At 40.6% G+C, this 18595-nt stretch overlaps 1 protein-coding gene across 2 annotated transcripts in view; it reads right to left on the bottom strand.

Moving 5' to 3' along the window:
- The window catches only part of PLPPR1 (phospholipid phosphatase related 1), a 100416-nt gene extending 82538 nt beyond the window's left edge, over window positions 1–17878 (bottom strand). Inside the window, exon 1 of one of the 2 annotated variants that reach the window (XM_075280365.1) lies at window positions 17561–17878. The gene's annotated coding sequence lies outside the window, so the exon portion shown is untranslated. The remainder of the gene's footprint in view (window positions 1–17560) is intronic. The other variant, XM_075280366.1, reaches the window with a different exon arrangement.
- Between the last annotated feature and the right edge of the window lie 717 nt (window positions 17879–18595).

Below are 18595 nucleotides of genomic sequence, written 5' to 3' on the forward strand. Positions count from 1 at the left end.
CTGTTGCAAATAGTGTTCGCTCATCTCTATTTATTTGTAAAAGCAGTAAAATGTGATAAAAGCAATATAAATATGGTATTGCCATAATCATAATGACCTGCTGGGCAAAGCTGCATTGTCATTTTTATTGTAGAGTGAATACCAAAAAATGTGTCTGTCTGGGATTACATGAAGATCTGATAATCCAGTGACGCTCCATTTCACCACTTCTGAAAGGGAACATCACTAGTACTCTCCCCTCCTAGCCCCATCAATACTTATGTGTCTTTCTCTGCAGGAAGAGCTCCTCCACTCTTCCTCTCTGCAAGCGCTTGCTCAGTCTGGAGGTGCCTGCGACACATGTAGTAGAGATGGCATTCCATCTCTAATGTGTATCCCTCACAGGTACTTCTGGTCTGTTCACAGGCTAGGAGAGTGGAAGAGAAGTGTCTCCAGCCTATGCACAGTGAAGGAAAAAGCAGGAGCTTTCTCCCAGAAAGGAAGATAGGTAAGTATGATGCTATGGGGGGAAGCTGAGCTAGTTAGTAGTCAGCGGTATAGCTTAGCTAAGGTGACGGGGGAAAGGGGTGTATTGGAGATGAGAGAAGAGAGGAGGCAGGGAAGAGGAATGGATGTAGTGTGGAAGCTACACCATGTAACAAATGCAGAGGATGCCAGGACCTCCCAGGAAAACCCAGAAATCATTCAAAATACTGCTAAAGGTATAGGGGTGTACTTACTAACCCATTACTAGCACTAACAATCCTTTTTATAAAAAAAGATTTTTTTTTGCCTGGAAAACCGCTATAAAGTTGGTGGTTCACCACTTATGAAACACTATTATACTGTGGGATCTCCTCAGACGCCACATTATAATAAGTTGAGGCCCAAGGGAGGTGAGTAAAAATAACAAACTGTTATGCCGACCTTGCCCATCTCTACTGCTAGCCTTGACTATAGTTGCTGACATTTCATTAACTAAAATTGAGACAGTTCGGGGGAGCCCATTTTGGAATAAATCTCACTCCTTTTGAGGAACATTTACTAGGATTGTTCCAAGAAAATTTGGACTGTTTATATATATATGCTTGACACTTCATTGGCAGTTTGCAAGATACCTTGTCTAGCAATTGCATAGGCAGCATGACATGGGATGTACCCAACCAACTTCTGACAGTCTCCCTTCTCCTATGACACTCTTCTATGACAATGCTTCTCCTCCTCCTTCTCTCTATACCTTAATGATGCTGGCATAATTTTCCCCTCAATGTCCCTTGTGAGTCTGTTGCTGTTGACATCAGTCTAATAATGGGCAGATGGACCACAAAGGATTCACAGCACATGTAAGTTGAAATTCCTATTAAAGTCTAAGGCCCCATGTAGTGAGCAACAGAGTAAAAGTGCCGTGAAAAAGACTGCAGCAGAAACACATTGTGTTTTATTCCATAGCATTTTTCACAGAAAGTCTGCAGAGTTTTTCTCTGGGGACTTTATGTCCCTATTATACCTACCATGTTTCTCCGAAAATAATACAGGGTCTTATATTATTTTTTGCTCCGAATGATGGGTTAGGGCTTATTTTCAGGGGGTGTATTGTTTCTTTTCCTGAACAACAATCCACTCACCTTACCATTGTAGCGGAGTTCCACTGCAGCCAAGTGTAGCAGTTGGCTTCCGCTGGTGACTGGAGGCAACCACAACATAGTCAGGCTAGCGGGACTATCAGATCTGTGTGTGAGAAACCAGCACTACTGGTAGTCAATCCTTATTGTTGTAGAGAACTATCTCACTAGTGCCATCTTGTGCAGATAGCTCCCTTGAAGTCAATGTGCGATTCTCTTGGAGGTGCAATTCTTTTTGGGGTGTCTGCTTTCCTTGATGAAGGGTCTATTGTATCCGTTTTGCTGTATTCTATTTACATTTTACATGTATAGCTGTATGGACACTTTTTTTTATGAACTGTAGTTGGGGCATAAAATGGTATACGTAAAACGCCAACGTATGGTATAATTGACATGCTCAAACGCTTTTGAAATCACAGGATTTCCACTATGGAATTTTTTCTGCCATGTATGGATGGGATTAACCAGAACTGTAAAATGTTGCGGTGAGGCCCTGGCACCATTTTTTTTTTTCAAAAAAGTGGGATAAGGAGTCAAGAGGCGAAGGCAGACAATCTGTCATAGAAAAGAAAATAGTTCAAGAAGCCTCTCAAGCTTCTGGAGAGATTTTACTCTCTAGATATGTATATATATATATATATATATATATATAGATATATATTATACATACACATGCATCACAGAGAGGTTTAACTTCCTAATGGTGATTTATGTCAAACCTTTTTTTTACATCCTAACTGCAAGCCTTTTCTTGTAATAAATCTTCAAGCCACTTAAGAGCAATCTTTGCAGAGAAGTGTTGATTCTTCAAACTAATGGATGAGATGGTTGCTATAGGCCCAGACAATCCTATAATGTTTCCGAAGCATTTATTTGAATTATCGTGTACCCAGTGAGTAAGCACAGTCAACAAGAGCCTGCACATTTTTTAATCCATTAGGGATTTTCAGTATATCAGAAGATATTGGTGTAAGAAATCATGAAACATTCGAAGACTTGAAACTTATAAACAGTTGTGTTGTGTGAATCTTTACTTTTGTGTACTTTTATATGATCATTCTGTAAACTATTAAATTTATATTCAGTTTATTATATTATATTCAGTTTCCCTGCAGTACCACCACAGGAAAAATGTCCCTTAACTTTAAACAGGCAGTTTCAGTGATGTCAGCAGGGCTACTGAACCTCATCTACAAAGGAGGGGCATGGACAGCTTGACTTCTGCCATTAGCACTCCGACATCTTGACCTTAAAGCTGAAGCCCCACGTTGCAGAAATGTTGCATTTTACAGTTCCTGCAAAGTGGATGGGATTCTGGCTAATCCCATTCACACATTGCAGAAAAAAGCTGTGGAAAAACAATGTAATTTCATTTCCACTGCATTTTTTTTCCGCAGCGTTTATTTGCTGCATCTCACTCTGCGGGGCTGTAGTATAAGGACTGAGTTTGCATTAAAAAAAAATTATCATTTTGCAAATTGCAACAGAGAACTGGGTTTTTTTTTGTTTTGTTTTTTTGCAGGGCCAGGTGTAGTTTTTAGTTATACCATTTTAGGGAATGTCTATTGCTTTGATTACATTTTGGTAACATTTTTAACAGACGCGAAACAGTGAAAAAAAGGTGGTTCGGCACTTTTGATTTTTTTTTTTACCGCTATAGTCTTTACTGTACAGGAAAAATATTTTTATAAATTTGTAGCAGAGCGACCACTATCTTTAAAGACCCGACATCCACCGTGATAATACGGTGGATGCTGGGTACGGTGGATGTCGGAAGGGGTTAAGAAAGTTTCTAAATAGACACATACTTTTCAACCATAACATATATATATATATATATATATATATATATATATATATATATATATGGTTGAAAAGTTCAAGGAAGCCAAATACTTTAGCAAGGCACTGTATCTGTGTGTGTGTGTGTGTGTGTGTATATATATATATATATATATTTAGCCTTGCGAAAGTATTCGGCCTCCTTGAACTTTTCAACCTTTTGCTACATTTCAGGCATCAAACATAAAGATTTTACATTTTAAATTTTTTGTCAACAAAAAAATGGGACACAATTGTGAAGTGGAACAAAATTTATTGGATATTTTAAACTTTTTTTAACAAATAAAAAATTGAAAAGTGAGATGTGCAAAATTATTCAGCCCCTTTACTTTCAGTGCAGCAAACTCACTCCATTCAGTTCAGTGAGGATCTCTGAATGATCCAATGTTGTCCTAAATGACTGATGATAAATAGAATCCACCTGTGAGTAACCAAGTCTCCGTATAAATGCACCTGCTCTGTGATAGTCTCAGGGTTCTGTATAAAGCACAGAGAGCATCATGAAGACCAAGGAACACACCAGGCAGGTCCAAGATACTGATGTGGAGAAGTTTAAAGCTGGATTTGGATACAAAAAGATTTCCCAAGCATTAAATATCCCAAGGACCACTGTGCAAGCAATCATATTGAAATGGAAGGAGTATCAGACCACTTCAAATCTACCAAGACCCAGCCGTCCCTCTAAACTTTCATTTCAAACAAGGAAAAGACTGATCAGAGATGCAGCCAAGAGGTCCATGATCACTATGGATGAATTTCAGAGATCTACAGCTGAGGTGGGAGAGTCTGTTTATAGGACAACAATCAGTTGTACACTGTACAAATCTGGCCTTTACGGAAGAGTGGTAAGAAGAAAGCCATTTCTCAAAGATATCCATAAAAAGCCACCTGGGAGACACCAAACATGTGGAAGAAGGTGCTCTGGTCAGATGAAACCAAAATCAAACTTTTTGGCCACAATGCAAAACGGTTTGTTTGGTGTAAAAGCAACACAGCTTATCACCCTGAACACACCATTCCCTCTATCAAACATGGTGGTATCAGCATCATGGTTTGGGCTTGGCTTTTCTTCAGCAGGGACAGGGAAGATGGTTACATTGATAAGAAGATGGATGGAGCCAAATACAGGACCATTCTGGAAGAAAACCTGTTGGAGTCTGCAAAAGACCTGAGACTGGGACGCAGATTTATCTTCCAACAAAACAATGATCCAAAACATAAAGCAAAATCTACAATGGAATGGTTCACAAATAAACGTATCCAGGTGTTAGAATGACCAAGTCAAAGTCCAGACCTGAATCCAATCGAGAATCTGTGGAAAGAGCTGAAAACTGCTGTTCACAAACGCTCTCCATCCAACCTCACTGAGCTCCAGCTGTTTTACAAGGAAGAATGGGCAAGAATTTCAGTCTCTCGATGTGCAAAACTGATAGAGACATACCCCAAACGACTTGTAGCTGTAGTCGCAGCAAAAGGTGGTGCTACAAAGTATTAACGCAAGGGGGCCAAATAATATTGCACACCCCACTTTTAGTTTTTTATTTGTTAAAAAAAGTTTAAAATATCCAATAAATTTTGTTTCACGTCACAATTGTGTCCCACTTGTTTTTAATTCTTCCCCCCAAAAATTTAAATTTGATATCTTTATGTTTGAAGCCTGAAATGTGGCAAAAGGTAGAAAAGTTCAAGGGGCCAAATACTTTTGCAAGGCACTGTATATATGTTTTCCTAAAATCAATGCAATTTTTGTGCCCTAGCTCTCAGTGTAAAATCTATAGACCAGTAAGAGTGCATGGTTAGTGCACTCAACCCCACTTTCCCCCATCACCAATTTGTTAGTGTCCTTCTTTTGTAACATTCATGCTAGAAACATGGAAATTCAATTACAATTCCATGCATAAATTTGTGAAAAATGGACTACTACAATTCCAGCACCTGGACCCAATGCAAATTTGTAAAGGGTCATCCCCTTACTATGTGCTATCTATAATACTGGTGTTTTCTTATATTGTAGAGACGCCTTTGAGTCCCCTCAGGCACCAGGGCCCAGTAGTGATTGCTACCTCTGCACCTCCCAAAGCTACAGCCCTGTACAGTGCTTTATTTTTTTTATTTTTTTATTATGGAGTCAGTTTTATCACACAATTTCATTAACCCCTTCCCGCTGATGGCACTTTTTGACTTCCTGACCAAGCTCGATTTTTCAAAACTGACATGTGTCACTTTATGTGGCAATAACTTTGGAACACTTTAACTTACCAAAGTGATTTTAAGATTGTTTTTTCGTAACACATTGTACTTCGTGTTAGTGGTAAATTTTGGTTGATATGTTTTGTGTTTAATTATGAAAAAATTTGAAATTTGGTGGAAATTTTGAAAAACATGCATTTTATAAAGTTTGAAATGATGTACATTACATACAGATAGTCAGACCGCCAAAATTATATCATAAATCTCATGTTCCAGATCTCTGCTTTATGTTGGCATCAAACTTTAGGCGCCCTTTTAATTTTTATGGACATTATAAGATTTACAAGTGAAACAACAATATTCAAAATTTTCAAGAAATTTCCAAAACCCATTTTTTAAAGGGCCTAATCCAGTTATGAAGGGGTTTTGAAAGACCCTTGTATTAAAGCCCCCCATAAATCACCCCATTTTCAAAACTGCACCCCTTAAATAAGCCAAAACAACATATACCTAGTAATTTAACCCTATAAGTGCTTAACAGGAATTAATACAAAATGGAGGTGAAATTTTCAAATTTGAATTTATTTTACTAATATTTTCGTTTAGCCCTAGAATTTGCACATTCACAAGGGGTTAAAGGAGAAAACGCATCCCACAATTTGTTAGGCAAGTTCTCCCGACTACCATAGTACCCCACTTGTGGGTGTAAACTAATATATGGACGCACAGCGAGACGCAGGAGGGAATGCGCGCCAAAGAGCTTTTAGAGGGCAGATCTGGCTGCGATCAGTTTCAGGAGCCATGTCGCATTTACAAAGCCCTTGAGGTGTCAAAACAGTGGAAACCTCTAGAAAGTGACCCCCCCCATTTTGAAAACCGCACCCCTCAAAGAATTTATCAAGTGATGTAGTGAGCATTAGTAACCCCGAAGTGAATGTGTAAGCTGTGCGGAGTAAATTGGGCACACCAAATCCTATTTTATTTTCCCACTAGCTCCTATGACATGGACGGGGAAGAGGGGCATTCTGGGGGATCAGCGCTGGTGTATTATCCCTCATAAGCTCTAAATATGGGGTGTCCCCTGAAAACGCTCGCACAGCTTATACATTTCCTTCTAGTCGCAGCCACTTATGTCCTAATGATTTGGCGACTTTTAGTGTTTTTGTCTTCACATTGTACAAGCTAGATTTTTATTTTTATTTTCTGGCAATGTGGCCATATGAGAGCTTGGTGTTTGCGGTATTAGATGTGCTTCTCAATGCCACCATTTGGGGGCCTGTAACTTATTGACTACATTTTATTAACTCTTTCTGGGTGGGATGTAAAAGGAAACATCAATTCTAGCATTGCTTTTTAGCATTTATTTTTTTTCCCGCGCAGCTTACAGGATAAGTAACATGTTACCTTTATTCTGCGGGTCGAATTGAAACACATTGATTTTGCAGTATATTGCAGTATAATCCCCATACTAGCTCCTAAAGTGGTTTATTAACAACTGATTAATTGCACAGTGTTATGGTAGAGTCCCTAGAGCAAATATCAAAAAATAGCAGGATATGGCTAATAACAGAGGATAGTAGAACAAGATGTTTAAATCCAATACCGTGCTGAGAGATAGGCTCAGACACCCAAATGCCTTCACCAGCACCATCCGCATGGCCAGATGGACTTTGCTGAATTTGGGGTCCAGGTTATCCCCACCAGAAACCGTACAGGATAAAAGCTTCACTCTTTGAAAACAAAACCAGAAGTCACTATTAACAATCAGGACCAGGAGGATGAATCAGGAAGGTCATGTCCAGGTGGTAGTCTGTTCAAGAAAAGACGTCTGAGTCTGAGCCAGGAGATATGCGATATTCCAATGAGAGTTCTTCAAAAGGTCACATTAAAGTCAGTATCACAAGACAAGGGGTATTCAGGTTATAAGCCAAGGTTCGGTTTCCAGGAGATCACAAAGACACGGTCACAAAGTCAAACAAGGCAAATAATTGCAGGCACTTGGCTGAAGAGGAAAGAAGAATAAATATGCCTTCTCAGCTGGAGAAAACCAGAGAACTCTGACACTTCAGAAGCTTCTCAGGTAGGCATGCTGAGGAATGGTAGCTGAATTGAGATTCCTGACACAAAGTTCCCCTAAGGTGGATCAGTATATCTGGAATCAGATGACATGTAAAATAAAAATAAAAAAAAATACCTGCTGGATTTAAACATTGCTGCTTATATTAATGCGAAAAAAAAGAACCATTTTCTTAAATGAGAGAGCTGTGCCGATTTCCGCATTCATGATGTGCTCACCCTAATAAAATATCACTTGATGCAAAGGTGAGCAAATAGATCATCATCGCTACGGAAATGTTATAAAAGCTGCCCTTTTAAGGAGTTGTTCACCTATACAAAACCGATCTTATTAAGGTGAATGATCCGATAAGTGAGTTAATCATATTGATCTTGCAGCTCTTAGCTAGTATTCGTGGTAGGTAGCACGAGCTACAACAAAGTCAATGGGCACCCATTGGTTACCCTCTGTTGAATCATCCACAGCATTTCTTCATGTCTGTGTATGGTCATAATTGTCCAGTCAGAACAAGTGTTTTCATATCTGTCAGTCATATGACTCAGGTTATAGACATCAGATGAGCATCAGCCAAACCTGCAGATTTCTAATGTAATAGGTCTAACATCTAAGGTTTGGGGACCTCTGACTGTCCCCATTCCCATTCCGGATTTTTCTGTCATCTGACCAATCTGGATGATTCTGAGAGTGATTGGGAAAAGGTATTATGGTCAGATGAAACAAAAATTGAGCTCTTTGGCATTAACTCAACTCGTCGTGTTTGGAGGAAGAATGCTGCCTATGACCCAAAGAGCACCGTCCTCACTGTCAAGCATGGAGGTGGAAATATTATGTTTTGGGGCGTTTCTCTGCTAAGGGCACAGGTCTACTTCACCGCATCAATGGGAGAATGGATGGTGCCATAAAATCCTGAGTGACAACCTCCTTCCCTCCACCAGGAAATTAGAAATAGGTTATGGCTGGGTCTTCCAGCAGGACAATGACCCAAAACATACAGACAAGGCAACAAAGGAGTGGCTCAAAAAGAAGCACATTAAGGTCATGGCGTGGCCTAGCCAGTCTCCAGATCTGAGTTGCCAAGTGACAGCCTCAAAATCTTAATGATTTACAGATGATCTGCAAAGAGGAGTGGACCAGAATTCCTCCTGACATGTGCGCAAACCTCATCATCAACTACAAAAAACTTCTGACTGCTGTGTGCGCCAACAAGGGTTTTGCCACCAAGTATTAAGTCTTGTTTGTCAGAGGGATCAAATACTTATTTCTCTCTGCAAAATGCAAATTTATAAAATTTATACAATGTGATTTTCTGGATTTTATTTTTGATATTCCATCTCTCACTGTTAAAATTTACCTAGCCTTAAAATTACAGACTGTTCATGTCTTTGTCAGTGGGCAAACTTATAAAATCAGCAAGGGATCAAATACTTATTTCCTTCACTGTACACATTTAATTGAGACCAGTGTGAACATGCATGGAGGTGGAAGGAATAGCTGTCAGGCGAACATGTGTTTAGCCACCAGCTAGTTAATGTGTATGGCTAGTCTTAGAAATAGTAGCGATTTTCAAGTAACTGACTTTTTACATCAGTATAGAGTTACACAGATTGTGAGATATGATGCATTCATATGGAAGTTATCCCTCACATAATAGCCCTATCACATTCCAGCAATTGACAGAAGCATATATAGCAAAATATTCTAGTGCTAGCTTTGTATATAGGCAAAGTGTTCCTATAAATCATTAACTGTGTTGGGAAAACCAGAGATAGTACAAGCTCAGTGGCGTAACTAGGAATGGCGGAGCCCCGTGGCGAACTTTTGACATGGCCCCTCCACAACCAACACCGACGCCGAAGACCTCGACAAACCCCCTCCCCCGCACTCTATTATGTCCCTTAGTAAGCCCTGCACACAGTATTATGTCCCTTAGTGGCCGCTGCCCACAGTATTATAGCCCATAGTGTCCCCTGTACACAGTATTATCCCCCATAGTGGCCCCTGCACACAGTATTATAGCCCATAGTGGCCCCTGCACACAGTATTATCCCCCATAGTGGCCCCTGCACACAGTATTATAGCCCATAGTGGACACCCATAAACAATTATTATACTCTGGGGTCTTTTCAGACCCCAGAGTATAATAATTGAAGACCCAGGGGAATAAAAACATAAAAAATTACTGTTACTTACCTGTCCCCCGGCTCCTACGCTGTCTTGTCCACTGTCGGCCCTCTTCTATGACGTCAGACGTCACATGACCCGGGAAGCAGGCCGGGTTCAGGTGACGTCAGAGACGTCAGACAAGTAGGACAGAGGCCTGGCAGGATCGTGGAGAGGTAAGTAACAGTGTTTTTTACGTTCCCTTACCTCTCCCGGGCCTCCGATCATTATACTCGGGGGTCTGCAAAGACCCCCGAGTATAATGATAGTATTTGTGGGGCCCGCGGTGTCACTTACCGATCCCGGCCCTGCCAGGATCGGCAAGTAAATAGGGCCTGTAACGGCCTATTAAAAAACAAACAAACAAAAAAAAAACGCAGCGGTAGCGGCTGTCACCGGGCCCCCTAATCGCCCGGGCCCTGTGGAATCCGCCTCCGCTGCCTCTACGGTAGTTACGCCACTGTGCAAGCTGTATCCAACTCTTCACTCTAGGGCAGAACTAAGTTGGAATTTGGTTGTATGACGGTAGACAGAGTACCTCCTGAGCAGGGATAGCTACTTGGTTTATAAGCTATGTAAAAGGCGCAAGGAAATAAAACTTAAAAAGCCTATTAGTGCATGCTGTGCCCTGGATAAGCTTACCCACTAATATACAGTATATGCAGGTCTCCCATTGCACCCATTTTTAGGTTGCAGGGTGCTGGAAGTCATAAGGCTAGTCATGTGACTGATACTTGAAGTGTCAAAAGGGGAGGTAGAGGAACAAGACTTCCACCTCCCTGCTGCATTCTAGTCCAGGGAATGCACTGATTTTTAGCTTTTTTAGTTATGCATAACTGTTTTAGCTTGCAAAATGTAATAGTAGTCAAGACAAAAACAGAAAATACATGAATACCAGTATCAATAAATAAATCTACTGTGCATGTTACGCTAGGTTCACACTAGCGTTCGGCAGTCCGTTCTGTGGTTTCCATCTTCTTCCTGCAGAAGACGGAAACCTGTCAGATCGGGTCCGGCCGTGAGCGGTGGTGAGCGTTTTATGCTCTCCGCCGCAAAACTGTTTTTCTTAAAACAGACACAGAGTACTGCATGTCCGACTGTGTCCGGATTAAATAAAAAACGGTTTCGCGACGGAGAGCTTCAAAACGCTCACTGCGGCTCACGGCCGGACATCTTTCAAACCCATTCAAATGAATGGGCTTGAAAGAGTCCTGCAGGTTTCCGTCTCCTGCCTCTGTTTTGTGCAAGAAACGGAGACCTGCAGAACGGAGACGCAGATGTGAACGAGCCCTTAGAAGCTAAAGGTTACATTAGGAATTTGTGTATATTACTGTAGATTTTTTTAAAACATTTTTTAAATATTTCCTTTGAAGAATTTCTATTTTATAACATTGTTAATTTTTCGATATTGGCGCTGCAACAAAACATTTGCCCCTTCTAAAGTCATCTGTAAACCCACAAAAATGGCAGGGACTTGTGATTTGATGTGAAATGCAACCACTAAATTCTGGGTCGACTGGACAGCTGCCTCATAACATTACTTGACAAATTCACAGATGAATAAATCTGTACCAATCCATATTAAGCATAGTCATTGGCTCAGACAACATTTTTTCCAGGGGGACCTGTCAGTAGCCTCCTCACTGGCTCTTGCCTTTCAATAAGACCTTCTTACCTCTACGAGCTGGGCATATGTGTTCACAAAGCAGAAGACCTCAGACAGCAGTAAGCTACAAGAGGATTGGAGACTGAGACCACCACAGTGGGGGAGAATCCTGGTTGGCTTGTCTATGTGCCTATTTGTCATGTTAACCATATTATTCATCTATATTTATAAACTGGAAAGTTTGTTAAATAATCTACCCAGTTATTATGAACAGATATGCTGGTTGAGATCCTATACACTACCTATTAGTATGTACTGCAGTGAGAGTACTTTGAAATGCATTGCTCACCTTGGCTCAAGTATTTACCCTAACTCAGGCATCCACCAGTGAGCCAGTTCAAAGCTTGTAGTTATAGGGATGCAGAGATAGCAGCCGCCACAAAACTTACCCTAAATAGTATATGGTAAATAGTATATGGTGAGTATATGGTGAGAGGTGTGCCCAGTTACAGTCTATTAGAGCTAGAACTTCAAGTTACATTTATAATTACAAGAATAATTAGTTCTTCAAGTAGAATCAAGTGTAAGAGTTTGATGTGTCTTTATTAAACTTACAATATATCAAGATGAATGAAGATGATGGAGAGTGTATAGAATAGTTCTGTTTGCCTATACTTCTGTGCAATGTTGCTGAGTTTCCGATCCTGTTTCTTATAGTGTAAGAATCATAGCAGTACCGTTCTACAGAGTATAGATTATGGGGCCGCGAATATATAACAACAAAACGAAAAAGAACTTATGTAGCCTTTAAAGAGAAATTAAGATAGGGACATGAAGCCACATATAAAATGAAAAACCTCCCATATACAATTGTGTATTAAAAAAGTTTGCTATTTGGTAATTTTAGGTTTATTTGGTACATCAGTTCTAAGAAAAATAGTCCTCGGTGAGTCTAGATTTTAGAGTCTATTTTTTACTAACAAATTGTGTAACTGTTAGCAAAAAAGGAACTTTTGAGAGTTAATGCCACCCATTATTTATATGGGCCTGATCCTTGTGCATATATTTGTTTTTGCACTATTTCTTGACTGCTGGATTTTATTAACAACTAAATGAGGAGGAAAACAGTTTAATAGGTGGAGAAGGAAGCTGATTTCCTTATAAGATATATTACAAAGTTTCTTATATGTAGATGTACTATTCATTACCGTATTTTTCGGACTATAAGACGCACTTTTTTCCCCCCAAATTTGGGGGGAAAAGAAGGGTGCGTCTTATAGGCCGAATGTGGCGCCTGGCATCCGCTGTAATAGAGAGGCGGAAGCCGGCAAGTGATAGACGCCATTACAGGTGCCGGGGCCTGTGACTTCGCTGCGCTCCTCTGCCCTGCATGAAGCCAGCAGCAGCTCCTCCGTCCCCCCGCCGCTGGCTTCATGCAGGGCAGGGCAGGGCAGCGATGTCTCAGGCCCCAGCGTCTATCCCTCCCCGGCATCCGCCTCTCTAGTACAGCGGATGCCGGGTCTGCAGTCTGTATCAGCGGCCTCTTCTCCCCCGGGGCCGGTCCCCACCGTCCCCGTACCTGTAAAGTTGCAGGCCGGCTCCTGCGCGGCGATATCGCAGGAGCCGACCTGTTCGGGTGACAGCCGGGAGCCTAATGAAGCTCCCAGGCCTGTCACTGCTATATTAGTATTGCGGCTGGGTCTATGACCAGCCGTAATACTAATACACAGAATGTCCCATAGACGGCAATACAGTTGTATTGCCGTCTATGGGACTTGCAATCAAGTGACCGCAGGTTCAAGCCCCGGGGGGAGAATAAAATAGTTTTAAAAAAAAAAAAAAGCTTTAAAAATATATAATAAAAATATGAAATAAATAAAAATTATAAATCACCTCCTGTCCCTAGAATATATATATAAAAGTAGAAAATCATATATCATAAACCACCGGGGTTTTTTTTCAATAAAAGGTGATCTAAGCAATAGATATTCCCCAAAATGGTATAACTAAAAAGTACTTCTGGACCCGCAAAAAAAAACACTCTATGCATCCCCGTACAGCTGCAGGGTCACCTGTCAATGTGGCCTTGCAGCTGTTGCAAAACTACAACTCCCATATATTAAATATTTTACCAGTTTTTGCTTCAAAAATTTTTTCCCCTATTTTCCTCCTCTAAAACCTGGGTGCGTCTTATAGTCCGAAAAATACGGTAATGAAAATATTTTTTTATAACTGGAATCCCACTTTAAAGCCAGCTATATACTGGTAAAGCCATAATCAAAGTTTGGTATTTAAACTTGCTTACTAATATTTCAGCTATTTCTGTTTTGTTGCAGTGGACATTTTTACTAAGTATAACAGAATGTACAGACATATTGGATGTCACTTATAAATACCGTATATACTCGAGTATAAGCCAACTTTTTCAGCACATTTTTCATGCTGAAAAAGCTCTCCTCGGCTTATACATGAGTCAGGGTCCACGGAGCACGGAAAATTGGAAGAACCTGGAAGGGGGAGGTCCTTTAGTGCTACTGCTCTGTGATTGGCTTGTCATGAGGTCACGTGACTGTGATGTCATCAAAGGTCCAGTAGCCACTGGTATGTAACATCTGCAGATAAGGTTGAGCCTAAATCCTAGTAGCTCCGCCCACACCGATCACATGGTTATGACGTCATCAGAGCTCTGTTAGCGCACTAGGAGTTAGCATCTACCCTGCAGATGAGTGGCCAGGATTCATTGTGTCTTATGGAAGATGGCTGTTGTATGGAGGAGAGGAAGCTACAGTAAAGTGACACACATAGGGACCTTCCTTTAGTTACTCTGCCTATTAATGTCAGGCATTTGGGGTTATTAATTTAGTTTCAGTAACTCCATGTGCCTCACATTAATAACAGTTAACCCCATCATGTCCCTCATATTAACCCCTGTGTGCCCCATATAAGGGTTACTAATATGTGAGACACAGGAGGGTACAAATGAAGGACCTTAATTATGAAGATACCTAATTATTACCTCCATATGTCCGACATATCAATAACTCTTACGTGAGGCACACAGAGGGTTAATGTGAGGGACATGATGGGGTTAGCTGCTATTACTATGATCCCCATGGAATTACTAAGCTGCAACGCACATGACCAGACTTTTTATCTGCAATGGTGGATTTCCCCCCCTCGGCTTATACTCGAGTCAGTAAGTTTTCCCAGTTTTTTGTGGTAAAATTAGGGGTCTCGGCTTATAGTCGGGTCGGCTTATACTCAAGTATATACGGTAATTTATTAATCCATGAAAATTGTTACTTTGTTATTGATGGAACATGCTGGTAAAATTACAGTTCACCATTGTTTCCTGACAATCTGTTTTAGGCCTAGTTCACATTTGCGTTCAGTATTCTGTTTGGGGAGTCCGCTTGGGGACCCCCCGAATGGAATACCGAATGCATTGACAAGCGGTGAGTAATGAAAGCACATGGACCCCATAGTCTATAATGGGGTCCGTGTGTTTTCCCTGCGGTCTCCGTATGAGTCATGCAGAGAGGAAAAAAGATCATTAAGTACTTTTCTCTCTGCATGTTCCGTGCGGACACCGTGTAGAAAACACCCTATTATAGTCTATGGGGTCCGTGTGCTTTCATAAGCTCACCAATTGTCAATGCATTCAGTATTCTGTTTGGGAGGGGGTCCCCATGCAGATTCCCCGAATGGAATACCAAAGGCAGATGTGAACCGAGTCTTAGAAGTGTTCACCATGTATGACCGCATTTTCTGTGGTCACATTTATTTAATGGTTCCCAATTACAAACTTAAGGTCTAGTTTCTGACTTTTGTGTTGTGTTAGAGATCTTTAAGGTTTATATTTACACAGCCCTAGAAAACTGTACAACGAAGTGAAAAAACCATCAACTATTTACTAAATGTCACAAAAGTCCAATGCTGCACCCCGTTCTGACTGAATCGCTGCAACCAGTGATGTCCTGTTTATGTTATGGGATTGTTACACAATCATTGATTTGTGCACAACTATCAGGTGCCACTTGTGCACAGGTCACCGCCGTGGCCAGTGATTGGCTCTAGTGCTGCTGTGAGATGAACAGGATGTCACCACTTGTGGTCTGGACTGAACCGGAAGTGGCAGGGAATGGAGTTCCACTGCTACACCAGAGGGACACTTACTAGATGAGTGATGTTTTTCTTCCTTCTTTTACAGTTTTCTGCTACTGGTTATTTTTTATGGAAGTGGATAACACCCTTATTAATTAACTATCTTCTGTGTTTGACATAGTGATACATAAAAGAACACTATGTCACAGGCTTCCTACATGATAGGAAAGTAATTATTGCAGTAAAAAACAAAAGTGCTTTTCAGTTTCTTGTAATATGGGACATCTAGGAATTACATCCATCTTGTGTAGATATTTTATTGTTTGCCATATTGATTTGTAAAGCATGATGGCATATTCCAGTATTTGTGAAATTGCAGTCGGCACTTTTATGATCGGAACATATAAAGGATCATTAATACGGTTGTTTCTGCGCGTAACTAGGCCTTAATTGTAGTAATAGCAGAATATTTCCTATACACCCCAGTACACTCCTCTATGGCACTGCACCTCATGTGACTGTCCTATATAAGCCAGAATTTATTTTCCAGACTAACTTCTTCACATTACTCCTATAGTAATTTTCTTTAATGTAATTGCTGGTAATTGACATTACAATTGCTCCCTGTGCAGAAATTACCACAGTAACTATAAGGCTTGCTTTCAATTTTCACAACTAACAGATATACCACTAGACAAATCAATAAGTCTAGAAAGATCAGTTTTTTGTCCAAATATGTACTAATATGCAGATGAAAATATGCAGTAAAATTATGCAATATTATACAGATGAAATGCAATAAAAATAGTGAAATACAACAATGTGGATGGTGGATTTATTGGCAAGAACACTTCCTTTCCTGAGAGGAGGACCAAACTATATAGTGCTTACACTACTAAGTAGTTAGTGAACAGCTTGGACCAACCCCCCTCTCCATTCATAGCAAACCTTTCCATTGTATGTGTCCCAGAATGTGAACACACAGCATGTTAAATACATGCACAGCAGATGCTGTCTATGGGGATTTTGTTTTTTCTAATTTTTTTTTACCTAACTATTCTTTGGGTAAAGTGTGCTTATAGTATACATGAGATGTAAGGTATATATAGCCTTTATATTTTATTTATTATTATTATTATTATTTATTTGATCGCGTTATGTGCTTTATAGATTATAACAATAATAATTGAATTTAGCTGATATACAGCTTATAAATGCTTGATACTAGATAATTCTACATAACATATATTCAGTCACATGTTCAGAAATATTCCATCCATCCCCTTGTCATTAAAAATACAATTTCCCTGTGCAGATTGCATTCCATCCCCTGGGATCGTGGCCACCAATGATTATTTGAAAGCAACACCAGCCCCCCTGGTTTATTTCCCAAGCTCACAGCCACTTTGTGGTAGTATTAAATAATAAGTCATCATGTCCATGAGTGACCTCGGCATCACCCTTTTTTTGCTATTTTCCAGTTCAACAATTAAAATAAAAAGAGGCCCCCCTGCAGGCTCCTCATGTATCCAATGCTTTGTTTTTACATTTCACACTGATTTTCACCCATCGTCCTTACTAGTTTTCAACCTGGCTGCACATTCAATGTGTATGCTATCTATTGTAAATTCCATAGAGCTGAGCCTGAAAAGGAAGCAGTACATGCAAATGTGGCACCTATTAATGCCAAGCTGAATTAGCTGATGTTTGACAGAACATAAATCTCTGCTGGTATCCAAGGCTGCAGTATCCTGCATAATGTGGCATAGCAATAAAGGAGATGCATTGTAAGATTACTGCCCATAAACATCCCCTTATTAGAAAAGCTGCTATTTAGAGCAGTGCAGATATAATGTCAGGTGCACATCTCTCCTCAATACTCTCGCATTTGCCATAGCATTCTGTTTTCCTCTAATCTAGGTTAGGCATCCCCCATGCAAGCATTGTTTGCTTGTCACAACATCTCATTGTGTGTCTTACCTTTTTGTGCCCTTTCCCTTTCAGCCTGTCAGTCCAGCTAAGAGTCCCAATATACAGTCCAACTTGCACGAGACAAAATCCCAAATGCTGGCATTGTGATGCCAGCTCTGAGCTCTGATATCCCTGTTTATTATCTGATGATGGTGGTGCTGATGCTGAAGCCTTGTAATCCTGGATGTTTGCATCAATCATACATTTCTCTGTCCATCTCTGTGTTTTTCAAATACTGTAGCTTGTGGGTTTTCAGGCTTCCCCTGTTTGTATTAATGGAAGGAATTAGAAAGCTACTTGCTCAGGAGAGCAGGAGGAGGGGGAGTAACATACACAAAGAGCATGCGCTAGGCAGGTCATTAGTGGCTTTCTTTGAGGCACGCAAACACATCCAGTGGGTAAAGGGAAAAAAATAGCAGTAAAATAGAATATGCATCCTCCACTGGCTCTCTGATTTCACCAGCCATGCTACACAACATCAGCTCCAGAAACTGTTCACCTATCTTAGTACTATACTACACATGTATTATTTTACAAAAATATACAAACATGCGTTTGCTTTTTAAGACATGACGACAGCATTTGTAGGGAGCAGCTGCAGCATTCTGCACCCTCTACAGAGGCTGGATACAAGCAAGCTGTAAGCATAGAGGTGTGAACAGAAGAGAATATCCCAGGGTAAGAGCTAAATGTTTCTTACTTGTCCCCTGCTCAATAATCAGCACCTAGGACAGAGTTAGACTCCAGGCTAGGGATTGAATGAGCATGCCACAAATGAGAGGTAGACTCCAGGCTAGGGATTAAATGAGCATGCCACAACTGAGAGGTAGACTCCAGGCTAGGGATTGAGTGATCATGTCACAACTGAGAGGTAGACTCAAGGCTAGGGATTGAATGAGCATGCCACAACTGAGAGGTAGACTCAAGGCTAGGGCGTGAGTGAGCATTCCACAACTGAGAGGTAGACTCAAGGCTAGGGAGTGAGTGAGCATTCTACAACTGAGAGGTAGACTCCAGGCTAGGGATTGAGTGAGTATGCCACAA

The sequence above is a fragment of the Leptodactylus fuscus genome, chromosome 1 (genome assembly GCF_031893055.1).
Source record: "Leptodactylus fuscus isolate aLepFus1 chromosome 1, aLepFus1.hap2, whole genome shotgun sequence".
Taxonomy (NCBI): Eukaryota; Metazoa; Chordata; class Amphibia; order Anura; family Leptodactylidae; genus Leptodactylus; species Leptodactylus fuscus.